General features: G+C 36.9%; 1 pseudogene across 1 annotated transcript; it reads left to right on the top strand.

The window, feature by feature from the left end:
* The first annotated feature begins 5,837 nt into the window (after window positions 1-5,837).
* On the top strand, window positions 5,838-6,745 carry LOC308419585 (cyclin-dependent kinase 4-like; annotated as a pseudogene). The gene has a single exon. The product of its transcript is annotated as a cyclin-dependent kinase 4-like (transcript).
* Window positions 6,746-9,270: the final 2,525 nt, after the last annotated feature.

Raw genomic sequence — 9,270 nt, 5'->3', positions numbered from 1 at the left:
AGATGAATGGATAAAAAAAAAATGTGGTATACTTACACAACGGAGTACTACTCAGCTATCAGAAACAATGACTTTATGAAATTCTTAAGATAATGGATGCATTTAGAGAATATCATCCTGAGTGAAGTAACTCAGTCACAAAAGAACAGACATAATATGCAGTCACTGATAATTGGATACTAACCGCAGAAAGCTCTGAACATCCCATAAACAACTCACAGGCTATATGAAGCTCAAGAAAAACACTGGCCAAAAAAAAAAAAAAAAAAAAACCTCAGTCCTTCTTAGGAAAAAAATAAATGTATAGCACCCTCTCAGAGTATGGTACACCCAGACCTTAAATCATTAAAAATCCAAGAGCTAAGATAATAGCCTTGTGGCAATGTTTGGTATTCAGAGATCATTATGCTTAATCTATACTCACAACAAATCTGTTTCCATGTTACATTCTCTCCTACATGTACTTCATGCTCATGGTAACTAGTGGGATTTCAATGTATGCTATCAAATCTCTAAAAGAATTAAGTACTGACAAAAATATTCATATAATGTTATGCCAAAATGCCTTTAAATATCTGTATATGTATCCCTCTATTTTTTTAAAAATAAAATGTTAAGAAAAATAATTCAAAAACAAAATCCATTCAAAGTAATACACTATGTTAAAAACTCAAAGAAAAAAAGAACATGATAATTTTATTAGATCCTGAGAAATCATTTGACAAAACTCAACACCCCTTTCTTTTTGATAAAAGTATTGGAAAGATCAAGAATTCAAAGCTCATACCTAAACTTAGTAAAAGCAATATACAGCAAATCAGTAGAAAACATAAAAGTAAATAAGGAGAAACTTAAAACAATCATACTAAAATTAGGGACTGGAAAAGCCTGCCCACTATCTCTCTACATATGCAATACAACACTCAAAGTCCTAGCCAGAGCAATTAGACAACAAAAAGAGGTCAAGGAATACAAATTGGAAAGGAAAAAGTCAAAATATCACTATTTGCAAATGATACAATAATATACTTACGTGACCCCAAAATTTTATTGGGAAACTCCTAAACTTGATAAGCAACTTCAGCAAAATGGCTAAATATAAAATTACTTCAAACAAATTAATAGCACTCCTCTACTCAAAGGAAAAACAGGCTGAAAAAAAAATAGGGAAACCACATCCTTCACAATACTCACAAACGATGTAAAATTTCTTGCTGTGACTCTAACAAATGAAGTGAAATATCTGTCTGACAAGAACTTCACGTCTCTGAATAAAGAAATTGAAGAAAATTTTAGAAGACAGAAAGATCTCTCGTGTTCATGGACTGGCATGATCAATATATTTAAAATGGTCATCTTGTCAAAAGCAATATATAGATTCAATACAATCCCCAATCCCCATCAAAATTCCAACTCAATTCTTCATAGAGTTGGAAAGAGCAACTGGCAGATTCATTTGGAATAACAAAAAAGAAAGCCAGGATAGCCAAAACTATTCTCAACAATAAAAGAATTGCAGGGTTAATCAAGATCCCAAACCTCAAACTGTATTATAAATCAATCATGATAAAAACTGTATGGTATTGGTACAGAGACAGGCAGGTAGATCAATGGAGTAAAATTGAAGACCCAGAAATGAAGCTATACACCTATGGTCTCTTGATTATTGACAGAGGAGCTAATACCATTCAGTGGGAAAAAAAAGATAGCCTTTTCAACAAATGGTGCTGGTTCAACTGAAGGTAAGCATGTAGGAGGATGTAAATGGATACACTATTATCACATTGTACAAAGTGTAAATCCAAGTAGATCAAGGAAACTCCATATAAAACCAAGTGCACTCAGACTAATAGTAGAGAATGTACGGAAGTGCCTTGAACATACTGACATAGGGTAGAATTTGTTGAACAGAACACCAATGGCTTATGTTCTAAGATCAAAAATCAACAATTCATAAAATTGCAAAGCTTATGTAAGGTAAAGGATATTGTCAATAGGACAAAAGGCAACCAACAGATTGCGGAAAGATCTTACCAAACCTACATCTAATAGAAGGCTATTATCCAATATATACAAAGAGCTCAAGATGTTAGACCCAAGAGAATGAAATGACTCTATTAAAAAATGGAGGACAAAACTAAACAAAGAATTCTCAAGTGAAGACTATTGAATGGCTTAGAAGCACCTAAAGATATGTTCAACATTCTTAATCATCAGGGAAATGCAAATCAAAGCAACCCTGAGAAACCAAGCTCACACGATTCAGAATAGCTAAGATCAAAAACTCAGGTGACAGCATATGTGGAGAAAGGGGAACACTACTCCACTGTTGGTGGGGTTGTAAGCTGGTACAACCACTCTGCAAATCAGTCTTGCAGTTTCTCAGAAAATTGGACATAGTACTACCTGAGAAACCAGCAATACTGCTCCTGGGCATAGTCTCAAAATGTGTTCCTACATATAACAAGGACACAGGCTCCACCATGTTCATAGCAGGCTTCTTTGTAAAAGCCAGAAGCTGGAAAGAACCAAGATGTTCTTCTACAGAGGAATGGATACAAAAAAAATGTAGTATACTTATGCAGTAGAGTACTACTCAGAAATTAAAAACAATGACTTTAGAAATTCTTAGACAAATTGATGGACCTAGAAAATATCATTTTGAGTGAGGTAACCCAATAAAAAAAACACACATGGCATAAATTCACTCATAATTAGTTAATAACCCCAAATCTTAGATTACCCAAGATATAATCCACAGATCAGATGAAGCTCAAGAAGTTGGAAGACCAAAGAGGGGATGATTCAGTCATTCATAAAAGGTTGAACACAATATTCATATTAGGAAATACAGAGACAAAGTTTGGAGCAGAGACTAAAGGAAATGCCATCCAGAGACTGTGCAGATCCATCCTATATACTGTCACCAAACCCAGACAATATTGTGGATGTTAAGAAGTGCATGGTAACATGTCTCTGATATAGCTGTATCCTGAGAGGCTCTGCCATAATCTGAGAAAAACAGAATTAGATACTCTCAGCCATCCATTATACTAAGAATGGGGTCCCCAATGGAAGAGTTAGAAAAAGTACTGAAGGAGCTGAAGTGGATTTCAACTCCACAGAAAGAAAAATATCAACGAAACAGACTCCCCAGAGCTTCTAGAGACTAAACAACCAATGTAAGAGTACACATGGAGGTCCCATGGTTCCAGTAATGTAGCAGATGATGGCCTTATCAGGCATCAATAAGAGGTGAGGTCCTTGGCCCTCTGAAGGCTTCATACCCCACTGTAGGGGAAATGTCAAGGTATGGAGATGGGAGGGAGTGGGTAGATGGGGGAACACTGTCATAGAGGCAGGGGGAGGGGGATGAGACACAGGGAATGCAGAGGAAAAACTGAGAAAGGGGATAACATTTAAAATATAAAATATAAGTAAAAAAATATCCAATTAAAAAAAGAAAGAAAGAAAAAGAAAAACAACAATATTAATCAACAAGACCCTCCCCAAAGCTCCCAGGGACTAAACACATGGAGGTTCCCATGGCTCCAGTAGCATATGTAGCAGAGGATTGCCTTTCCCTATATCAATGGGTGGGGAGTCCCCTAGTCCTGTGGAGGCTTGATGCTCCAGTGTATGGGAATGCTAGGGCAGTGAGGACAGAATGGGTGTGTGAGTAAGAGAGCACCCTCAAAGAAGCAGGGGGAGGCAGGAGGGGATTTGTGGAGAGGAAACCAACAGGAAAGGGGAATATTGTTTGAATGTAATTAAATACAATAACCAATTAAGAGAAAAATAAGCTCTCATTTACTCAGAAAGTAAATCCCACAGCTGTTCTTTGTTATGTCTTTGCAGATGCTGCCTAATAATCAGGCTCTAAGTTACTCCAAAACCACACATTTTCAATTTACAGTTCAGATGTTATTTACCAGTGAAAGCCTCATCACTGAAGCAGAAACCAGAAACAAAAGGGACAAAAGACTGCTCGTACTGGCATAGTCAACTATTTAACCTCAAACCGTTGTTTTTTAAATATTTAAAAATGTTTAGGAACATTTTTACAGAATTCATCAAAATAGACATGAAGGTGTCATGTTTGGAAACAGTCATTCAAACTTGTCTGAAATAAAGCCAGGACCAAAACATTGTTTTCTTAGGGAGGGAAGGGTAACGGTAGCCACGCACATCCTGTTACTACTTTATGGATATGTTGGAGAAAAGATCTGTTGCTAATAAAGACAAAGGCATAGTGCTGCCATTCTTAAAAACACATTTTGTGTTACAAATAAAGAAGCACATAGCATTAATGTCAAAAGTAGAACGCTGTCAGTCCCTGAAGTGTATTCACTCAGTGGGGCTCAGAGAAAGCATATCAAAGGTTAGGTGACTTTCACAGCACCGGCACCATCATTGGCTGGTTGACTCACTCATCCTAACTTGATGCATATCATAAGTGTCGTTTCTTGGTGTACATAGTCACATCTGCAAGATTACTTTAAACTTGGAAGAAGAAACAGTAATGCAAAAAACTCTCTGAACTAGGAACTACTCACCGGGCTCCTCCTGCATTTCACAGCTTTGAAGTAATGTCCCATTACTGCTGAGAGTTCAGACACAGAGACTCACGTTTGCTAAAGCAGCTTCCTTTGAAATTCATTCCAACTGAAGTACAAAAGCAGAAAAGGTAAGTATACATCAATTTAACTAGTGTATCACTCTTCATATATTATTAATCTCCAAGACAACCAGAAGAAACAAATATTCTTATGCTCATCTATGTGAAAATATTTGAATTTAGCAGCACAAATTTTCAATGTCATGAAGCTAGTAAGTAACAACATCAGAAGTAAAAACCAAATTATAGCTAAGCAGTTTTTTTTTGTTGTTGTTGTTGTTCTACCAACTGTTTGTTCCAAAGAAGAAATGAAGAATCCAGTTTGAAGAAATCAATCTGAAGAGAGCCTACAATGGAAATGGGAGACAGGCTCTTCCAGGATTTCTGTCTGAGAAAAATAACTTCACGTTCAGAGTTGTAAAATTCTGACCCTCTTCCAAATTGAGTATAGGTTTTTATGATTAGTCATAAAACAATTATGCAAATCTTTGCACATTTTAGAAACGGAAACATTTCTCATAGGCCTACCTATTCTCAAGACATTTGATGGGTGGAAAAACATAGAAAATGAATGGAATAAGGGTCAAATAGGCATCTGTAAACTATTTCTGTAACATATTTGTAAAAGGAGTGAATGACTCAATAGGCATTTCGATTTTACTAAGCATTTCATTCATAATTTTATATAATTATTCTTATTTTTAATATTTACTTTAAGTATTTTATTTATAACCATGGTATGTATATAATTTCTACTTCATAGTTGTCTTCTTCCTACTATTCTTTTGTTTCCCCCTACACACTCTCTTTCTTTTTAATAACTTCATTTTTATAATTGTGACATGTATATATATAAATTCACATGCATATAATATATGTCTATATGCATTCATAAGGACAATCTTTAATTAATTTAATGTTGCTTGTATGTATTTGTATTTAGAACTGACTACTTGAATTGAACATCCTTTTAGGCATCTTATCCCCACAAGGGACTCATTCTCCCTCTCAGCCTATAGCTCTTCATCTAGAGATGGGAAGGTAAAGATTTCCCCATCTACACTGGGGTGTCATTGTGAAGGTCTTATTTAAGTGGACTCATTGTTAAGATTCCATAGGTACCATCGCTGGCTGTGTCTATTGTCTGGCCCAAAGCATCCAGCTGCGCGGGACAATCCTCAGGAGCTTTTGGCCAAGTGTAAGTTCCCCTGCCCTGTGAATGGCTACCACTTCACATGAACCTGTGGCTGAAAGTGTCAGTGCCTATGGGATGGTGTACAAAGCTGAGATCCCTACAGTGGTCTCTTTGTTGTCCTCAAGAATGTGAGAGTTCCTAATGGAGGAGCAGCTGGAAGGGGCCTTACTGTCAGCACATTTTGTGAGGTGGCTTTGTTAAGGAGGTTGGAGGCCTTCGAACATCCCAGTGTTGTACGGATGATGGATGTCTGTGCTACTTCCCAAATTGATTAGGACATCAAGGTCACTCTAGTGTTTGAGTGTATAGACCGGGACCTAAGGAAATACCTGGGCAAACCACCTCCACCTGGCTTGCCAGTTGAGACTATTAAGGACTTGATGCGTCAGTTTCTAAGAAGCCTAGAGTTTCCCCATGCAAACTGCATTATACACCTTGTTCAACCGGACCTGAATTCAGAGAACATTCTACTGACAAGTAATAGGACTGTCAAGATGGCTGACTTTGGCCTAGCCAGAATCTACAGCTACCAGAAGGTCCTCATTCCTTTGGCTGTTACGCTCTGATACCAGGTTGTCTTTTGCAGCGTACATAAGCGACACCTGTGGACATGTAGAGCACTGGTTATATCTTCGCAGAAACGTTTCGTCGGAAGCCTCTCTTCTGTAGGAACTCTGAAGCTGACAAGTTGGGCAAAATCTTTGATCCCATTGGTTAGCCTCCAGAAGAGGACTAGCCTCGAGAGGTATCTCCACCTCGAGGAGCCTTTTCCTCAAAGGTCTTCGGCCAGTGCAATCAGTGGTCCCAGAGGTGGAGGAATCTGGGGGCAGCTGTTGCTGGAAATGCTGACCTTTAACCCACATAACACAGATCTCTGCCTTCTGGGCCCGCGGCACTCTGACATGCACAAGGAGGAAAGTGACCCTGAGTGAGACATTCAGTGGAGAGAACCCCGCTGAAGCTGCAGCCTCTGCCTTCCCCAAAGGCTGTGGAGAGTCCTCCAGGTTTTTACAGTGTATATTCTTACAGGAAATATTTTAAGCCTTAAATGACAACTCCCTACCTCTCCTTACAAGTTTTATACCTCTTACCTCCTACCCCCATTTCTCTACACTTAAAGGGCAGGCATGTCTGCTTTCTTCCATCCATGATTTATATTGGGATCATTTTATCCAGGAAAAAAAAAAAAAAAAAAAAAACAAGGAGGGGTGGGGGAGATTCCATAGGTACAACTCAGAGCTACCATCTCTCAAGTCTTAGAAAGTTCTTGGACGCATTTCCATGAAGTTCCATTAGCCTTATATGTAGCAGTTGCTGTGTGCCTGTGCGCATGCGTGCGTGTGTGCATGTGCGTGAGCGTGTTCGTGTGTGTGCGATGACCAGTTAAGCCAAAAGAATGTTGGATGTCTGAAAACTGAAGTTACAGGTCTTCGAGCTACCATGTTTGTGCAGGAAACCAACCTGAGCCCTCATCAAAAGCAGAATACATCCAGCCACTGAGTCTTCTCTCCAACCCTTATTTTGTTCTGATACTGTTTTGTTTTTGCTAAGATATTAAGCTTCATATTGAAAAGAAGTAGAGAGAAAGAGAATAGACACCCTCACCATGTTTGGGCAGGAACTATGAGTTTTTCTCCATTTAGCACCGTTTTAACTACAGGTTCATCATGTGTAGCCTTGGTATGTTGAGATATGTGTCTCTGTCCCTATCATCTCATGACTTTTATCATGAAGGGAAGTTCATTTTTGTTAAACATTTTTTTTTTTTTTAGTTTTACTTATTTAATAGACAACATTTACCTATGACTGATCCCTGCATCTCTGAATGAAACCAACTTGGTCAGGATAAATTATTTCTTTTTATATGAACTTTAGTTCTGTTTGCCGGAATTTTTTGAAGAATTTATACATTTATGTTCATCAGGGAATTCCTTCTGCAGTTTTTATTAATGTTGTCTTTATCTGGTTTTAGTAAAATGGCAATACTGGCTTCATAAAATAGGTTTAAGAGCTTTCTTTTTCTAGTTAATGAAATGATTTAAATCCATTGGTTGTAACCTTTCTTTGAAGATCAAGTGGATTATTTCTGCAATCGCCTATCTGGTCCTGAATATTTTTAAAGATGTGAGATTTTTTTATTAATCCTTCAGGATCATTTAGGTTTGCTGATCTGCTTAAATTATTTATTTTATCTTACTTTAATTTGGATATGTTGTATACATTTAGGAATCCATTCATTTCTTTTAGAGGTTTGAGTATTACATAATATAAATTTTTAGAAGATGTTCTTGTGATTTTCTAAATTTTATTGTCACCTGTTGCAATGTTTTCTTATTGTTGCTAGTTATTAATTTTGATCTTCTTTAAATTTATTTTTGTTAATTCAACTGAGGCTTTATCAATGTTTTTTAAAAATATTTACAGAGAATTAACTCTTAATTTATTATTTATATTGTTTTTTTTGCTTGCTATTATTTAATAATTTTAGCCCTGATTTTGGTTACTTCTTTTCCTTTCCTATGTGCAATTATTAAATGCTGTTTCATCCTGTCTTTCCAAGGCCTTCAAATATATTAGTTATTACATTGAGATCTCTTAGAACTGGTGAACTAGATGCCAAGTACTATAAACTTCCCTCTTGGCACTGCCTTTTTTGCATCTTGTAGATTTAGATATGCTGTATTTTTATTTTCTTTCAATTCTTAGAATTTTAAATATTTTCTTCTTGATGTCCTCAGAGACTCAAGTATCATTTAATACTGTGCTACTTAACTTCCATGAGTTTAATTATGTACTGTATCCCATATTGTTGTTTATATATAATTATGTGTGTTTTGGTCATATAGAATACAGATTGTCATTTTAATATTTCCTTGGTGAGACTTGTTTGGTGTCTTAATATGTAGTTAAATTTGTAGAAATTTAAGTGGCCTTCTAAGAAGAAAGTATATTCTTTAGTGTTTGGATTTGATTTTTGATGGTATTTAACTCCAAAGTTTCTATAATCAGTTATTGTTTTGGTAACATGTCTATAGATGAAGATGGAACATTGAAATAACTCACTCTCACTGTATTGGGGTCATTCTCTACCCAGAGATGTTGCAGTACCCAATTAAACTACTCAAATTTATCCTGGTAGTGGCAGCATTCCTTGTTACCTGCCTCAGTGTTCTGGGTTTCTGAATGAGACACACACACACACACACACACACACATACACACACACACACACACACACACACACACACACACACACACACACACACACTTTATATTTTGATATGCCTAAACCAGCTCAATAACTGGACCACTTCCTAACCTCCTTGTGGCTAATCCACCTCTCTCCAATATCATCAAGTTATTACTTACTAAAACCTACATTCTATCTTTGCTGCTCTGGACCCAGTTGGTTAGACATTTTGGGGGCTAGAAAAGTCCTCCCCAGGCTCCTATATGG

Source organism: Micromys minutus, assembly GCF_963924665.1.
Source record: "Micromys minutus genome assembly, chromosome: 4".
NCBI lineage: Eukaryota > Metazoa > Chordata > Mammalia > Rodentia > Muridae > Micromys > Micromys minutus.
This window is presented reverse-complemented; position numbering and strand designations above follow the sequence as displayed.